Source organism: Uloborus diversus, chromosome 5, assembly GCF_026930045.1.
Source record: "Uloborus diversus isolate 005 chromosome 5, Udiv.v.3.1, whole genome shotgun sequence".
NCBI classification, from domain to species: domain Eukaryota; kingdom Metazoa; phylum Arthropoda; class Arachnida; order Araneae; family Uloboridae; genus Uloborus; species Uloborus diversus.
In genome coordinates this window covers 111898572-111917793 of record NC_072735.1, presented here as the reverse complement: position 1 = coordinate 111917793, position 19222 = coordinate 111898572, and the positions used below count along the sequence as shown (strand labels likewise).

At 32.4% G+C, this 19222-nt stretch overlaps 1 protein-coding gene across 1 annotated transcript in view; it reads left to right on the top strand.

Annotated features, from left to right (window-relative positions):
- Positions 1-19222, top strand: part of LOC129223084 (arrestin domain-containing protein 3-like) — a 139394-nt gene that overhangs the window by 99996 nt on the left and 20176 nt on the right. The window lies entirely within an intron of this gene.

The window sequence follows — 19222 nt, the reverse complement described above, 5'->3', positions numbered from 1 at the left end:
GTTGAAAAGTCTAGCATTGGAGAGCGCATCACGGCCAAGTATCCAGTTAGAAATTAGCGGCTTATTTTTACTGATGGCTTTAAGTTTGATTGCCAAGCACAAAACTGTCAACGAAAAATTACAAATGACACTGGTGGCTATAAAACGAATGTCTAGACGAAAAAATATTTATTTTTCTATGGCATAATAATTGTTGAAAAACTCATTTTTCTCTAGTCTAGGCACTGAGAGTTTCATCTCTTAAATTCATTGCGTGACTTTACAAAGTGTAACTAATGTTTTCTTAATTATCCTCCGTGAGACTGTAGATTCGTGAAAGTTTTTAAATTTTTTACTAAGTGTTATTACATACATTGAAACTGTATGAATAACTTAAGTGAAGAATTGAGTTTTTCATGTTCCAGGCTTAAACTATTGTTTTGTAATTTTTGACACTAATTGTTCTATCCTGTATTTCTCTACAATTCTGAATATAAGTTAGAAAAATTATTTTTTAAATTTTTGCTCAATGTTCTACTGTTTCTCTGTGGGTATACTCATTATTATTAATAATAAGCTGTTTCAAAAATTACTTTATGAACTTCAAGCCAATTTTCAAGTGATTGAACAATAGTTATGCTAATCCAATACATTTTAAACGTAAAATTTGCTTTTGAAAAAAAAAACTTTTGCTAATTATTAATTTGAATATGTAAACGAATTGTCTGCGCGTGAAAAATAACATTTTTGTGAAACATGAGTTTGAACTCCCATGCTTGCCAATTGAGCAATTTCCATAATTACTCTTTCGGCAGAATGTTAAATTCCATGGAAGGACTTTATTGCAACACTAGTGGTACCCACATGGCTTTGCCCGTAGTAGAAAATTAAAAAGTCATTTAGTTCGCCTGTATATTTACAAATAATGGATGATGAATTTCTCGCCAATATGCTATGTTCATTTGCTCGTCCATGTTGTGACAATTTGCTCGTTCATGTAATGATAATTTGCTCGTCCATGTTATGGTAATTTACTTGTCCGCGTTATGGTAATTCACTCGGTATTGCTGCAGAGCAATTAAATCCACCAATTTAAAATTGAGTGAGAAAAAGAACAAAATCGAATTTTCGAAAAATCGCTTCGAAGTTCACACTCCTATGCTAAAAACTAATTTTGTGCTAAATTTCATGAAAATCGGCCGAACGGTCTAGGCGCTATGCGCCTCACAGAGATCCAGACTCTCAGCTTTATTATTAGTAAAGATTATAAAATAATTATATTAACTTTAGAAAAAATCTCGATGTAGATATTGTTTTTAAGATTATACTGCTAAACTATGTCTGTGTTCTCCATACTAAAATAATAGTACATATTTTCTTCTGAAAAGAGAGAACTATTTTATATATTTTACTGCTGTTGATAGAGATCTGAACATTTGCAAGTTTCAAATCAACGATACCGTAAAACGGGGTAACTTTGGGACTGGGTGGCTAACTTTGGGACAATGGGTAATTTTTAGTTTATGGGGTTTTCTGTGGAACACGCTATTTTGGTTCAGTCTAAAATCACGTCTGTTGAGTAGACCTGTTTTGTGCGTCTACCTGACGGCAGTTGTCGGAACTCCTAGTTCGCTGCACTTACTTTGACAGTAAAGTTATTCTCGCGATTTTTTTTTCTTCAAAATTCTTGTTTTGGTAAAAACCTTTCGGTTGTGCTTCAAGAACTAGGTACACCAAATTACATTCAGGCCTGTTTTAACATTGATAAAACGCTTCTCAAGTGTCTACTCTTTCCTTATCTCTACAACGGAGAAATAGAGTTTCGTTTCTTAAAAGTGTCTTTTAAAAAGGAATGATCACAGATTTCTAATCGTAACTTAAATAATTGACAATATACATACAAAATTGTTAATTTTTACCTTGGTTAAAATATATTTTATTATTATTATTATTAAATCGTATATGAATAAATAGGTTCTTTGAAAAAAAAATCGATCAATTTGAAGAATAGTTTTATTCAATTCTTTTTATAAACATTTTATGAGCTACAAATCACTTGAAATATCTTTTAATATGCAAGTTACATTTGGAAAGTTGAAGTAGTAGAACGGTAGTGAAAACTATGTTACTGCTACTGGTGGAGAACTTGACAACTAAATCAACTTATCAAATTTCAAATCAACTTTTCATGGCATGGAACTGACTGTGGTCAATAGATAATCAACTATTTTTTTTTCCTGAAAATAATTCTTCGCTCGTTGACCATATTTGTAAGACGCTGTGTCCCGATCGGGCTCGTGGCTGGAGGGTATTAGCGAGTTTGATACCGGATGGTCGAAAACCCTCTGTGAACGCTAATGGTAACTGATGCACATTAAATCAATCGTGGTCACAAAGTGCTCCAAGTTTCCATTCCAAATCTATACCTCTGTATCTGCTGAACCTGACGTTGTTCGGTTTCTGGTTTGGATCAAAATTATCGAAATGTTGGTACACAGTGTGTCCACCTATAGTGTGCTGTCTGAACTAAATTGGATTTCCAACTCATTGGTGCTCTGTTGGCGAAAGCTGTATATGTCCTCCTTAAATCGGCTCCCGTTGTCTACTCGCGCTCGAAAACTACTGTGGTTTAAGCAACAACAGCAACCATACTCGTAACTGGAGAGTCGGATTCAATGCCAACTTGTCGAAAGTCCTCTAAGTGCATTAATGGTGACTGGTAAAGTAGGTTGTGGTCACTAAGTCCTCCATGCCCCCCATAACATATCAGTACCCCTGCGGGTACTGAAGAGGGGGTTTTTCGAATTCTGTTCTGGATCAAAATATCGCTTTCTATCGTTTGAGCGAAGTCGGGCGTCCACTCCTGTCGTGCTCATCAAACGGAAGCTGCATACATGTGTGACTTAAATCGAATTGTATTTTTCTCTGGATCGGTTTACCGGGTGATTTAGAAACAAAATCAACAACCTATTCATTCGGATTATTACTACCAATGTATTTCAATTAATAAAATACTAATGAGACTACATTCCCCAAAACTGTCGTGCACAAAAGTCATATTTTCAGCTGAACAAGAAGAAAAAGATTGCTTTTTAAAGTTGTACGACTCCACAAACTCTATTTAATACTACGTTTTAGGAATTTTTTTTAAAAATTATTTCACATTCTCAAATGTCCATAAAACATTGTATTTAGGTAAAATAGGTTACAAGGATTTGTTACAATCACTACCACTTGCACTTGGTGACAATAACAGTTTTTATTTTAAAAATATAACAAAAATAGTAAAGGAAGAAAAAGAACAGATACGACTTCTGTACTTAGCACGGCCGTAATCCTTTGACTGTCCTTCCTTGGCCTTCCAGGCTTGTAATGCTCTTAGTTCAGTTGACATTGTTGTGAAACTGAAAAGTTATAAATGGCGTTGTTTCTTTCAGTCAAAAGTACTACTTTTAGTCGCAGAAATTGAAAGAATAAGCAAAAAAAAAAAAGCATCTTGCCAGAAAAAACTTTTACTTTCCCAACAGTTATTTTATATTTAGTATTTTTAAATGTCCTACTTTGAAAATAAGGCATAGTCTTTATAACATCACAAGTCATGTACTTTGGCGCGCTATACCATTGGCGCACTAAATGAACCCTTTGCTGTCAACCGCGTTGCCAGAACATGCTAATTTTCGCTATGCGTTATGGCTTCAGTGAATAGCATTTCATCACTTGTGATGTCATGTGCAGAAGCGTAAAAATTAAATTTCAATCGGCGCACCAAATTAAACTTTGTCAAATTTTTTAGAATTGCTTATATCCTATGTTATCAAGCATGCTGTTTCAGAAAAAAATACTTTTAAAATTTCGAGAACAACCGAATTGCATTTCATGCAGTTAACATCAAAAACGTGTCTAACAGATAATTTCTTATGATCTTAATAAATGTTTGGATTTTTTTTTTTTTTTTGCTTACAAAATGTTTGAAACCCAGCAATATGTATTTCTAAATTGTTATTATAATTTTTAATCAATTTAGTACTTTCAGAAAAAAATATTCAAAGACTTTTTTAAAATTTGCATATCTGTTGAACATTAAAAATAAAATACTATTGAAAAATATTTGATATCATTCCAAAATTGGCAAACCATCTGTTACACGAGAAACGTTTTGCCCGATTTGAAAGAAACCGGAGAAAAGTTTTGAACTCAAAACATAAACATTTCTAAAATATTTACCAGAATCATTGTTATTTTCTTCGATCTGTTGCTTTCATTCAGAAATATTATGAAAGGGATCATATTCAATGGGAGGTTTTGCTTTTCAAAGTTTTTCGTTTCAGATAGGAAAAGGACAAAAAACAAACTACTATTCTTTTTTGCTATTTTTCAAATTATTCGTTTGAGCGCCCCAACAAAAGTGAGGATTCGATTCGCATCCATTTATCGTTCCGAGCGAAAAATGAAGTTGGGGGGGGGGGGGGAATGGTGAAGGAAGATGCGCGTTTCCTTGGTTACCAAAATGGCTGCGCCTCGGTTTCAAGGTCTCTCACAACGATGATGAAACAAGATGGCAGCCGGCTGCCGTTGCCTTGGTAACCTTTGATTTTTTATTTTTTTGATGTGAGAAACAAGATGGCGGCGACAGGATGGACCAAATCTCTTAATTGTGGTCGGCGCCAGCATTGGTTGGCGCCTGAACTTCATTTACCTATTTCACTCTTTCGCTTCTCTTTTTCTTTTCTTTCTTTTTTTTCCAAGTACAATAAAAACCAAATAAATATTTTAAAAAATCACAGAAAATGTTCAACTTTACGTCAGTCACATAACGCAGCTAATTTCAATTTATTTATTTTTTTAAACATTTTTTGCTTCAAGCCTTTGCGTTCCGGGTCACACCATTTTGAAAAATACATCGTGCTTAACTGTTAACTATAAACATGTGCCGTGTGGTACATCATGTACCACACAGCTCGTTGCGACTTTCAGAAACTGCAATTTGATTCTCGTTGGTTTGAAATAAACATAGCACAGCTGGAGGTTGTAAAGCCAGTCATATTAGCTGTGATTACTTTAACAATGATAGCTAAATTTTGATTTAGCATGAAACCGAGGAGGCCGCAATAATGGTGCTGCTCCGTCTCATAAAGTGTAAAACTGCAGTCTCTGGATGCTGTAACAAGCTGCTTGGAGCTTTGCCTATGCTCCGGCGGAAGAGTGATAACTCATAGCTGTTAATTGTTGTATGAACAAAAGAGCGATTTATGAACTAAGACGAGAGAGAGTGATGGCATGCAATATAATTTCTTTGCGGTTGGAGAAACTACTCAGAGGGTTGAAAAATTTCGGTACTGGAGGGTAAAACGGGCAAGCGCTTCTTGTAGGTCGTGAAGGAGTGATAAAATGAACTTTATTTACAGCGTGGGGCAGAGCAGCTTGCCTATTCTTTCGGTTGGCAGTCCTGACGCAAGAGCTTCTTTGAGGATAGTGGGGATAAGATCATCCGAATGGGCGTGGCTGAAAGTTTATAACCCACTTCGTTCATTCGGAAACGAAACTAACGCATAATTCATTAAATAATGCATGTAATGAAAAAAAAATCTTGTTCCCCTGAATACAGTAGATGATATAGTATTAAAAAATGGCTAAAAATTCTTTTCGATTTTTTGCTCAACTTTCAGCATTTTTGGTGTCTACCGTAGCCTTAATTAAATTTTCTTCCATCCTTTAATAATAGAGTTACTTGACATTCAGAATCACCCCGAGAGTGCCATTTTTTTACTGAATCGTTGTATTACTTCTTAAGATAAAGCAAATATCTTTAAAGAAGAAACGTTTGTTTGCTTCACTCCCTAGGAGCACAAAAACTAATCAGCACCAATTCACATGGGGTGCATATGTCTGCTAATTTTCTTTCGGTTTCATGCAGTACCTTTGGAGCTCGAGAGGAAAACAAATACATGCAGAGACAGACGCGAAGTGTTAATATATTTTCTAACTGCATTAATAAAATACTTTCTAGCCTTTATTACAAGTTAATATTTTCATCGACGAGGCGAAATTTCATGTTCAATTCATTTAGATTTCTTACTTTTAATAAGTGTGGTGACAAAACTGTATCGTTCCTCATGTTTTTCTGCTCTGAGGTGTTGGTTTTCTTCCTTCTTTACTAGTACATGGAAAACGCGTTCCTTGAAAAAACATACCGGAAAAGCCTTCATAACGGTTTTGCTATAATCAACATATTGTGAACTCTATGAACAGTCGGAGGGCTTTGAAAAGCTGCTCAAGAAAGAATGGAGACTAGGGTGCGTCTTATTTTTAAAGGTGTTATTTTTTCATGAGGCACCCTTTCATTTTGTTCCTTTGGATGAAAAAAAAATTATCATACTTGAAAATTGAATAATATTTAGAGGGTGCTAAAACTGCTGCAAAATTTGACAACTCTCTTTCTCTTTATTTTTTTTAAATTTATTTATTTAGTCTGGATACTTTTTTTTTTTTTTTAAGGAGTGCAATTTGACTGATTTAAATGGTATTTAAGTAATTAATCAGAGGTGCAGCGAAACTCAGTGGGTTTGTAATTCCGAATGCTGCTACAAATGAGAAGAATTCAAAACATGAAACCGTTATAACTTTTAAGAAAAATGCATTGCATTTCAAGTCAAAGGGAAAAAACAGTATGTCGTAAAAGTTATACGAGCATAGATTTGCGCACCAATGCAGAGCAAATTCGAGCGAAATAAAGTCAGAAAGTAACTAAACAGATCTGTGAACGAATTTTACGAGCACAGGAAAGATCGTAAAACAGGGATATCTTACTTTTTAGAGGTGACAAACAGGGAAATAATAAAATAAACAAATCAGAAACGAAACTGTTGCGACGTGTAGTAAATATAAATAAATAAATAAAAACCGGCATATTAGGACTGATGCTGAGCCAACGTATAGTTTGTATTTTCTAAGCATTTTTGAAAATTTACGACTACAATCGTTAAATATATCTTTTAAAATATGATTTTACGTCAAATTTAGGCAACGAATTTTGAGCGTAGCTTTTTTTGTCAAGCATTTCATTCACTGCTCATAAATCTTACAGGTGTTGGTTAAGAGTTCGCGAAAGAAAATCTGTTCACAGAAAATCCCATTGCAATGAAATAATGGGTCGTTTGCGCATTTTAAATAGGGCTACTCATGGGGGGAAAGTTGTTTGATACGGAAAATCTAGCATGTTTTGGCCTGCCAAATAAAATAAGTGAAAGGAAAACAAAACTTAATTCATATTCTTTTTAAAACAGTTCTTGGACTATCAGAAACAAATTTGTTCTAAAAATTATTAGGTCAACGTAGAAAAGTATTTTTCTGAAACATGAGCCCCGTTTTGGACAACCAATTGAGTAAAATGGGGTACTTATATAAAACAATGAATTTTTCAGGTGTAATTCAAAAACTTATGAACACCCTACGGTGGAAAGAAAGAAAAGTCAAAATTGCTAATAGGAATACAAGGCATGTGCCTATTGTTTTACGCTTCCTGCAAGAAATAAGCGAAGTATTAGCTTGCTGCAGGAAAGTAATTAATTAAGAAAGTCATATAAAAGTATGTCACCTTTTTTCGCACTTGAACAGGCTTCATATACCCAACTTCGGCATCTGTAACACTGAATGCCTTTCTCCTTGTGAGGGGTGTGTTGGGTTGTATTGGGTGTATGAAGCCTTTCTCTTTAAACAGGCTTCATATACTCAACTTTGGCATCTGTAATACTGAATGCCTTTCTCCTTGTGAGGGGTGTGTTGGGCTGTATTGGGTATATGAAGCCTTTCTCTTTAAACAGGCTTCATATACCCAACTTTGGCATCTGTAACACTGAATGCCTTTCTCCTTGTGAGGGGTGTGTTGGGTTGTATTGGGTATATGAAGCCTTTCTCTTTAAACAGGCTTCATATACCCAACTTTGGCATCTGTAACAGTGAATGCCTTTCTCCTTGTCTTTGTCCAAAGAAGGGACGGCCCCGGTTTGACAATCATGGATGTTCCCATTTGAGACGGCAGCGGCTCAATTTTATAAAAAAAAAAATGAATACAATAATTGGGGACAATGGATAGAAAAATGATAATGTATCGGGAAGCGTATCCACATTTAGCTTAAACTTAGGAGAATCAATGGTGTATTTACCAAAGTCATTTGTTCTAAAGTGACTTGATGTAGAAATATACAATAAAAGGTGACAATCTGGCAAAAGGTCTTACAGAACAATAAACTGTCGAATGTGTTAACTTCATTTTGGTGTACAGACGATAAGGAATGCAAAAAGGATACAATTAAGTGAAAAAGGTAGGAAGACAATACGGATGACAACTTTAAAAAAAGTTGTATATATATATATATATATATATATATATATATATATATATATATATATATATAATCTCCGACGTTAGAAGAGGGTTGTGAGGTTAATACCTGTTTGCCTGTCTAGGGCATCATAAATCCTAAGCGGATGAATTAATTTCAATTTAGTATTTTTTTCCTTTTCTGAAAGCGACTTGATTGAGAGCGTTCTTAACCAGTGGTACCCAGCCTACTGCCGGTCGCAGGCCATATGGGGCCTACGAATACGGAAGCTGATTGGCCCGTTGTTGTGTTTAATGTTTTCAAATCGCAATACTATGTTCTGGAGTCTTCCAAAACAACCAATTATTGTCATTCGGTATTAAGATTGATTATTGAACATTTAGGGCTGAATAGTCAAAAATTGGTTTCTAAAAAACAGGTGAACATTTCATACTGATGAAGTAAGCATGTAGAAATAACAAACTTACTTTATCTACCAGTTTGTTGTGACATCTCCCTCCAGCTCGGTTAAACACTATTACAGACTGATGAGTTCTAACATGAACGAAACTGTGGTCTCTTGGTGTGATAACCTGGCTAGCTGGTACATTGTAGCAGTTCTCCCTTAGCCCTGCCTTTGGGGCAGTAACTTACTGCTAAATAAATCTTTGTCGTAATTTTCTTTCCTTTTCTGTGCTTTCCCATGCTATCCAGGAAAAATGTAAATACAGCCGAGCCATGCAGGTTTTTAATTGTTTTAATGTTCATTTTTCTTGTTTTTTAAATTACTCTTCAACTTTGCTTTTTCACATTTGTTTCGCTATTAATAAATTCTTGACATATAAGCACTTTATTTTTTGTATAACAAAATACCACTTTCAACTGACGTGACCAGAAACTATTTTAAGAGCAGTTAAAAAAAATTTCAATTATTTCGAATTATACGAATGTAAAATCTTGTTTCTCAATCGAACTCTTGTCGTTTCCCTCAAAACAAGGCAAACAAGACGGTAAGCACTTTGGATTACAAATGTCACATGAAAAAAAAAACCTTGCGATCGCTCACACAAATTTAAGTCCTTATATATTTAAAGACTACCAGGAAGTATCTATTAAATATTCAATTGGCTTTTGGAAGAACAATTTAGAGAAAACACGGAACAGAAAATCCGATTTAGAAGTCAAGGTTGCTGCATTGTAGTATAAAGAATTCAGGTTTCTGTTTCTTGTACAAGTTTCTGAGGCAAGAAGCCGTTACTCTAAGTACTCTAAATGATAAATGAGTTGAAGTACCTATCGCTATCGATCAATTCCACCGGTTTTTTCCCTTATTTTTCTTTCAAACCTTCAGTGTCCAAAGCAAAGACGCTAAAGTTCACAGCCAAATCGCGCGAGGATGTTTCATAAATATAGTAAGCTTTCTCCCGATGGTATCAAATGTGGTATAAAGAATATTTCTTGACACTTTATGTCCTCAAAATTGAAAAGCTTTTGACCTTTGGGTTACGAAGCTCTCCAAATTTATTTTCCTTTAAAACTACTTTAGAGGAAACGTGTCCTGGAGAGCTGTAAATTTTGTAGACATTTTTACAACTTTGCTCCCGAGGAAATGTTAGGGTTAATCCATTCTGAATGATGTCATAAAAATATGAGTGAGAGGCCAATGAATTTAAACTTTCATTTAAACTTTAGGAGTTGATTCGTAGCTAAGTTAACTGTTGGCACATTCTTATTAAATTACAATGTAACGTATTTAAATACGAAGAATCCAAAAGGTCGAAATTAGTGTTTTCGTTAAACGAATATATTTTTGACTTTTTAATAGGTTTAACAATGCTTTGAGAATTAAAATTGACCGGTATATGAAGAATAGAATGGGATAAAAACAGGGTTCGTTGATTTAAGTCAGCTTGATTAAAATCATGATTTAAATTAAGTGATGTTTTTAAAAAATCATTGATTTAAATCAACTGATTTTTTTAAACGAAATCATTAATTAATCTCTATGTTTAATTACACTGCATTAGACATCATAACTTCAACAGACAAAATTACATAGATCCCTCTTTCTGTGTGTATAATAGATTTTCCCTCTTGCAATATTGCTTTAACTCAAAAATTTCAGTTTAGAACAAAATAAAAATTTAGTTTTTCTTATGACACCATGCCTAATATAGTTAGGAAAAGTAATTGTTCGACACATTATTTTACACTAAAAATGTACATGATGGTGGAAGACTTTTTCTTGAAGCAAAGCATAAAGCAAAATCGCATCTTATCTAAGCATTAACGTATTTATAAATCTTAAGATACTATTGAAAGGTTAGAGAACTTATCTTAGTTTTAAAAGTAAGCTGAATGGATTCATCTATTGTATGAAATTTTTCATGTTTATAAATGTATAGTAATTAATATCCACAAATTTTTGAACATTAAAAAAATTCAAAATCTGGTTTAAATTTTAAAATTCCGACTTTTTTGATTTTTTTTTAAAAATCAAAAAAATTACGAACTTTGATTAAAAATTTTTAACAGATATTTAATTTTCCTTCTTCTTTTTTCTTTCTTTCTCTGTGAAAGTACTTTCATCAGTTTCTCACATTTTTCTTTTAATATTACTCACCTTTCTCAAAAGAAAAATCCTAACTTCTTTTTGTCATCGAATCAAACTATATTCCTCTGAATATCCATCAAGATTTAGCTTATGATAGAAAACTCTAGCACCTACAACGTCACTTTTTGATTAAACTGCATCTTAAAAATAAATTAAATTTAAAAATAAAGAAACTGCACGTTGTGACATCGCACTGTCCTGCCAGTCAATTTACTTAAATGTTGCATGAGATAAACTGTTGATTTATCTCACGCAACATTTAAGAAGACATTGAAAAATGTTCTCCCCCCCCCCCTTTGTAATGATTTTTATCCGTTGTCTGTCTCGTTGTTGGTGCAACTTTTTTACATTCACAATCTTAACATAGATTTATTATGCCTTGTTCTTCTCGAAATCTACGATCAAGTTAGAAATAAATCGTCTGCGACATTACTCGATGCAGAGAGATGTGGAACAAAATGAAATGGTACAATATTTTTACAATTAGCAGCGCCACTTACCCACAATACTTTATTTATGTTCTTAAACATATACGTGGCTGATTCCGATCAAAAAGAAAATGACTCTAAATATGAAATAATATAAGAATGCAAGCCATTTTCAAAATTTTATAGTACATATTGTAAGATTTTATGGACTATAGAACGTAATTTTTGTTTTTATAAAATGATACAGTTTCTGTAATTAACATTTTAAGTTTTAACTGAGATCTACAGATGCCCGGTGCAGTACTTATTTTGTAAATATCAGGTATGTTTGGATTTTCAATGCTTAATATAATTTGTCAGTTAGGTATACGCGTGGCAAAGTAAAATAGTTAATTTCATTTACTTGCTCATTCATTCATGAATTAATTCATTTGCATGGCTTCATTTATTAATTCACTTATTTATTTATTCACTCACTTCATTTATTCACTCACAATATATTAATTCTCTCGTTTGTTCACTCATTGTTTTTTCTCATGTATTTATTTATTTATTCTTTTAGTTTCATTATTTATTCATTTATTCATTCTTTACTTTATTTACTCATTCTTTTGATCAAAAAAATTTTTAACAATGAAATATAAAATATTTCAGTCGAAAAATATTTCATTTTTCCCCATGGGGGAAAAAAAGGGGTGGGAGAGTTTTCAACTCTTTTTTTTTTTGTTTTCTTTTTCTTTTTTTCAAGATACAAATTGATTGTGAAAAATGAAAAATAAGGTTTCAATGCGAGCTTTAAAGTAAAATATATTGTTCCTTCTTTATGTACTGTGATTTTCAAAACAAATTTCAATGAGCGTAAGTTCAATTTGTTCATTTTGAAAAAGGTAAATTACCTTAACTATTTCACTTTGCTTCACAATCCCCTACTTGCTACAAAACATTACCGTACTTAGCGATGCCACACGCCTGCACCATCTTTAGCCGAAAGACTCTTTATCTTAAACCCTACATTTCTTTCAGAAAATTCTGAAAAATATTTTCCTAGTAAAGAGTTTCCCGACTAATTTCATTTTCCTTCGTTCAACTTTTTCACTTTTCTCAACACTACTGCCTAGTTCTTCTTAATTTAATTATTTCAACTGTCTGTACTTCTTTTACTATTTTGCTCAACTCTCTTGCTAATTTTCTCCATATAAATCTCCCACTTTTACTTAAATTCAGGTTATGATTTTTTAACTCAATTTCATTAAATCTAAGTCAAACAGTAAAATTTTTCCCAACTAATAGCCGTAAATTATTTGTTAAAATTCACCTTATGGCTTTTCTTCACTCATTTTCATTAAATCTAAGTTAAACAGTATAATTTTTCCCAACTCATTGCCTTAAATTATCCCAATGAAAATTCATTGTTTTGCTCAACTCATCCTCGTAGCTTTTTTTTCAGTTACAAGTTTTTTAACACAATGTTTTAATTTCGTTTAACACTATAATCTTGTTATATTTCATGCAAAGCTGCTTAAAATGTAATCACTAACTTAGACTCCTTTATAAAAATCTAGTTCACAAGTATAGTACATTTTATTAGAACAACGATGGATTTTACCGTTCAAAATATGAAATATTTTCCCACACAACTTCCTTATTTTTCTCAACTCATTTTTATAATTTTTCTCAACTCATCTTTATTATTTTGCTCAACTTATCTTTAATTTTCTTAGTTCAGCTTTAAAAATTATTTCAACATTGTTTTATTCGCATTTGACTACCTAACCATGCCACATTCTAAGCAAAATTCTTTCAAATGTAATCGCTAAATTTGCTTCCTTTATGAAAATATAGTTGATGAGTACATTTTACTAGGACAAAGAACGGAACAAAATAATACAGTTCAAAAGATAAAGTTCGTTTGCCTAGTTTTACTTCGCTCCCCATTTTCCAAATTCCACTCAGAGCGTTTATAATTCTATTTGAAAACGACTTTCATGAGATAAGCAGCTCAATTTTATTCAACATTGCCCTCTCGAGGGGAACTTATGTGTCGCCGTTTTTCATCGGAATACTTCCGATAAATTTAATTCGGAACTCGACATAGTAGCGGAATATCGGGCCCATAGAAGTGATGAATGTATCAGGCATGAGGAATAATTTCAGTGTCTTAGTTGTTTTATCGCATCTAAATTTCTTTATTTTCTACATTTCAAAAAACATCTCTCGTGAAGTTATTTTGAATCAAAATTATTCAGCAAAATTGGAGTAATTATTCCGACACATATATAAATAGTGAAATTTAAAATTAAATCGCTGACATGAATTCTAATTAAGAGTAAAAAATATTTTACAAATGAAAAAACTGAAAATTATTTTTTAAGAAGGAATAAAACGTTGAATATATAAATCACATAAAAAGATACACAAAATAATTTTAAAAAAGGAGATTTTTTTAAGCAGATAACAATGAGCATTAAAACAAAATAGGATTGGTTGGGAGAAGTGGGTCACTGGGGTAAGTGGGTAACCCCTCCTAAAACTGAAATATGGATATGATTTTTATGCTTTTTTTTTTACACTGATAATTTCATATGTCATCACATTGATTGGCTTTGCATATATTTGGGTTTCGTGGAATTTTTTTCTAGGTCATAGAACTTAATCAAAACAAAATCATGAAAAATATTTCCTTTGTGAGATCAAACAGCATTTTTCAAAAAAGTGTTTCCAGGTTAGTTTTTATTATTTTTTTATGATCGTTAAAATTTTATATATGGTTTAACTTAAAGTGAATGCTGCAACAAGAATTTTTGCATGAAATATTGTTAATAAGTGTTTAAGAGGAGGGGTTGGACTTACTCCGTAAATTTTCGCTATATGGGATAAGTGTGTCTCCTCACTATGGGGTAAATGGGTCCTTTTACTATGGCGTAAGTGGGTCCCCTCACTATGGGGTAAGTAGGTCCCTTCACTGTGGGGAAAGTGGTCTCCCCCGCCTCTCCCCCATAATAGTGAGGATTTTAAAATCAAAAGCAACTCTGGTTAAATATTTGTATTAGTGAAATACGAGAGAAATATGATGACCTAGTAGGCATTAATAGTTCAGATGCAAAAACTGTTAAAGTTGGTGGCTTTGAATTTGTGAAATTCAAAAGAAAACCATTAAGTATTATGTAGTTCTAATTTTGGAAGTTGATGATACTAAATAAAAAAAATACTGCTGAACTTGCAAGAACGAATAGAAATACTGGCACTTTTTATGGGCCTGGTGCAGATAATGTTGAAATTATTGCTGAAGATAAAGTGATAATAATTATTCCTTAGCCAACTTTAATTAGACGCAACTATTTAGTGTTTCCACTTTTTTTTTCAACTCATAGTTTTGGCCAATTTACCAAAATTGATATTTATCAATTGTATTACATTTATTCAACATACCTTTATATGTAAAAGTAAAATATGCATCTATAGGCATCAATAAATTTCACATATGTAATTGTTTTGTATTTTGTTTTAAAATTTTCCGTCAAACATATTCAAAAGACAGTAAATATCTCATAAATGGATGCATTTACAAAAAAATATTTGTACAAAAATTTGCATACGTATTATTTATATGTATATTACGTACTACTAAATATTTTAGTCGTTCAATATGCCTAGAGTCAAGCTTTCCTCATAAAGCTTTTGTCGGATGTCTTTTAAACCATAAGCTCAATTCTTTTGCATTGAAAAAAGCGTTCCTTGTAACGCCAAAACACGAGCCTGCAGTTAACTGCAATTTGTGCCTTTTGAAGTTGTTATTTATTTTACCAGAACTAATCTTTCTGAATTTTTAAAACACATTTTAATCAAATGCATTTTGTTCACGGTATTTCTGGTCTCGTTAGCATATTTTCTCGAAAAGTTAGAAACAGTAAAATATTTAACTGCCGCCATAAGTGAAACTCGCTCGCCCAAGTTTTAATTCTATTTCTTTCCAACCATTCGCAGCACTATTAATCCATCTAAAAGCGACTTGTAGGAAGTATGCAACTCTCTTTTATTCAACAGCGCACTCGTAATAGAAACGTGCCGTTCGCTTTTATCGAATTCCTGCCAATAAATTTAATTCAGGACCCGACATTGCCCCCGAATATCGAGCCAATAAATAAGACCGATTTCAGTGAGCATGGAAAGAATTCCAATGATTCAACTATATATTTTTACGTTCTTTATCATGAAAATTTGAATGTTATTTATTGGAGAGTCGAAGAATCAAGTATCATTTTGCACAGTTCTGAGCTCTGGTGCTATGACTACAGTTAAATTTTTGTGCAGTGTCATTTGTTTTTACTGATTTTATGATTTGGGGAGATTTCTAGGAGTAAGATAGCCAAAATTTAACCTTCTATAAAAGTAGATAAACTATTTTTATTGGCTTATTTTTCAAACAAAAAAAGGGCATTGATAATGGGGTTGTTTCTTCAGTCAAAAGTACAACTTTTAGTGACTGAAATTGAGAAAAGCAAAAAAAAACATGGAACCAGAAAATATTTTTATTTTCCCAACATTTAATTTTTAATTATTTTTTGAACTGTCAGACTTCTAAAACAAGATGTTACAGCGTGTGACGTCATAAGTGATGAAAGCCGTCTTGAATTGTAGCGTGTGTTTGTCTTTTCTAGCAAGATATCGCCTTTTGGTGATTTTACACTGCGAGCAATTATTAGCGGGACGAGAATTGTTAGTTAAATAAAATATTCATTTGGCGAAACTTAGCAATGTCTTGAAACTTTATTCTGTTAACCATAGCGACTTGCTCACTTGGTAGGTCACAGTGAAAATGGCTGAACACCTTTCAAGATTATTTTTTTAAGACAGTGAATAAGTCAACATTAAGAAAAAAGGTAACTCACCCCGTGTTTTCGACCATCCTTTTCAGAAAAAAAAAAAGATTTTTAAAAAATGAGAAACAACTAAATTCATCAAGAAATATTTGTTTTTAAAGATTTTAAAGTTAAAAATTCTTTTGATTTTGAAAATTAGTTCAATCGCTTTTGTCTTATTTTTTCAACTGTTAAAATGAAGCGTTTAATGTCAAAACTAGCCTAGTCTATGAATTTTTCGAAGTTTTTTTTTCCTTCATAGTTTGATACTTCTTTGATTATAATCTCTTTCCCAAACTCCGATGCCAAAAACCCCGCGGCACCCAGCTGGGGTTTCGCGAAGTGTTCATGGAAGTAATAATCAGTGTATAATAGAACCAGACTAGGGTGTCGTGAGAAAAATCAAATTCTTTAAAGGGTGCCGTGAATCAGAAGTTTGGGAACCTCTATTACGCCACAAATTTGTAACGAATCCTTCCAATCAGGTAGAAAACCCAAAAAATCCGTTTTACTTTCAAACCAACTCAAACCGTACTTTTACCGTATCGTCACAACAAAAACATAACACCAGCAACGTTATTACTATATATTACTTGATCAACTCATATTTTTTACTTCAAAGGTTAGTACGTGAGAACCATACGAATTTCATCGGAATTTGAATAGAAAATTATAAAATGTAAATAAAATATTTTTTAATTACTGAAAAAATCAGCTTAAATCATGTGTATCGTTATATAAGTAGACAGTACTGCTAATTTGAAAATGGGAACAAAAATGAAGCCGTACACCGAATGTTTTTCAAGCGAAAAAAATTCTGGAAAAACAAAGTGGGACAGAGCTGAAATGCTTCATGTGTCTCTCCTGTAAAATTTTTAAAAATGGATGATGGTGAACTTTGCTTTGCTGGTTTTTGGCAACATTTACTATTTTTTATCCCTCCAATGAATTTTCTTTAAAAGAAAATCTTAAACGAATATGCAGAACCTTGGAAGAAGGGAGATTCATAGGAAATCCAAGACAAATTGTATTCACTTAGTGAAATGTTACTGATTCGGATTATTAAGGTTAAGTGCAATTCAAAAAAGAAAACACAAAGTTGGAAAAATGCAAAAAAAAAAAAAAAAAAAGAAATAGATAAATAAATCTTTAACACTTAATAAATAAAAAATAAACAAACTATTCACAGTAAAATTTGACGTTATGTGGAAAAATACTTCTGGATTAATAAACAAATTCATCTTCATTCAAGTTTTAAAAAATTTTAAATAAATTCAAACCACACACCTATTTTCTATAAGGTTTTCCATGATCAAACTTAATACGAGTTTTCTACATGATACATTCTTTTTTAAAACGTGAAGTGATCCTCCTATAAAATCGCTCCAAAGAAGGAAGGGACCACACTACCATTGAAGAGATTGTCTGCACACATTAAACTAGTTTTTACTTTGTTTTTCTGTTGCACTTAAAATTTTGAAAGAATGTTTATTTCTATGCTTTAAAAAAAATAAAATAGTTTTTTTTTTTTTTTTTTCCTGAATGGAATTAAAAAAAAAAACCTCTTAAGTGGTGTGGCTCTTTTTTAATGTAAATTTTTGTCCCTTCCCTTGAATCCTGTCGACTTGAAATTAACGATCGAGGGTGCTTTATGTGGTTTGAGTCACGCTTGTTCAGACAATTTTATTTTACTGCAATGATTTCCAAATAATTTTCTTTTTTTTTTAGTAAATTTTACGAAATGCTAGAATTGCTCATGTTACAGAGCGCGATAGAACAAGCGAGCAAGTTACTGAATAAACAGTATAACTCGGTATGTATGTAGTACATGTATAACTCAGCGATACCAACAAAACAATAGAATGTGGAGTAAACAGGTTGTTTTCTCTGCACTGACACTGTGCTGGCAGACAAACAACTTTTAAACAAACTATCGAGTCGCACAAGCAGATCGCTTTTCCTGCATAAATACCGTACTGGCAAAAAAACAACTTTTACAGAATTCACTCCTTTCTACTGAGAGGTTGAGTTCAGTTAGTTGGTTTTAGTGACGAATTTGAAGACAAAATCTTAATGGCTTCAGAAAAAGCGTCCAATGGAATGGTCCGAAAAGGAGGTCGTATTTGCGGTTGGTAAATCGCGACCACGTAATCCTTTACGCCGTGTCCAATGAGATTCGTTCGTTGGATTTTGTACTGATTGCTGTTTTTTTTTTCGCATAATACATGAGTAATGTTTTTTCATTTTATTTATTTTATTTTTTTTATCATTATTCACTTTTCACAGAAGATATATCTCATCTTTTTTATTATTATTTATTTATTTATTTATTTATTTTTTATTTTATTTATTTATTTATTTATTTATTTTTATTATTATTGCTTGATTAATCGTGGTATATTTTTTTAGAATATTACGATTCATTGGTGTTATTTTTGTATGATCTATATAGCACACTAAAAATATAGACTGAAATGTATGCAAAATTATAGCTTTCAGGAACACAGAGTAATCATCTGACTGCAACTTGATTGCGAACCCCGATTTTACATTATCCGTTTAACACTTTTATCCCGCTTCTGACGTCATTTTTTGTTGATACGTGAAAACTGCTAGTGTTGAAATATTCCGCAGTTTACGTTGCATTTTTTTTTTTTTCGGAAAATCCAAGGAGTGTTTGCGATCAGAAATTTCCAAGAAATCCGAAAATTTTGCGCTGACAACATATTCTAAAACTGAAAACTTATTTTAAAAAGAAAAAACTTTTACATTGTTTTTTTTTAATGATTTCAATGATTTTGTATGCATATTTAAAAGTTTTTACAAGAGAAGAGGGAGCGGGGGTCTTCAGAAAATATAGTCTGAGTCCACTAGCACCCCTGGAAAATCCGCTCAATACGTTTTGCTGAAAACAGACCGAACCCATATTTCCCCTCTACAAGATTCCCATAAACTTTTTTCTTGTGTCTTTTTCGAGATAAATTTGTTTCTCGGCTGTTTGAAGCCCTTCTGGTATTTATT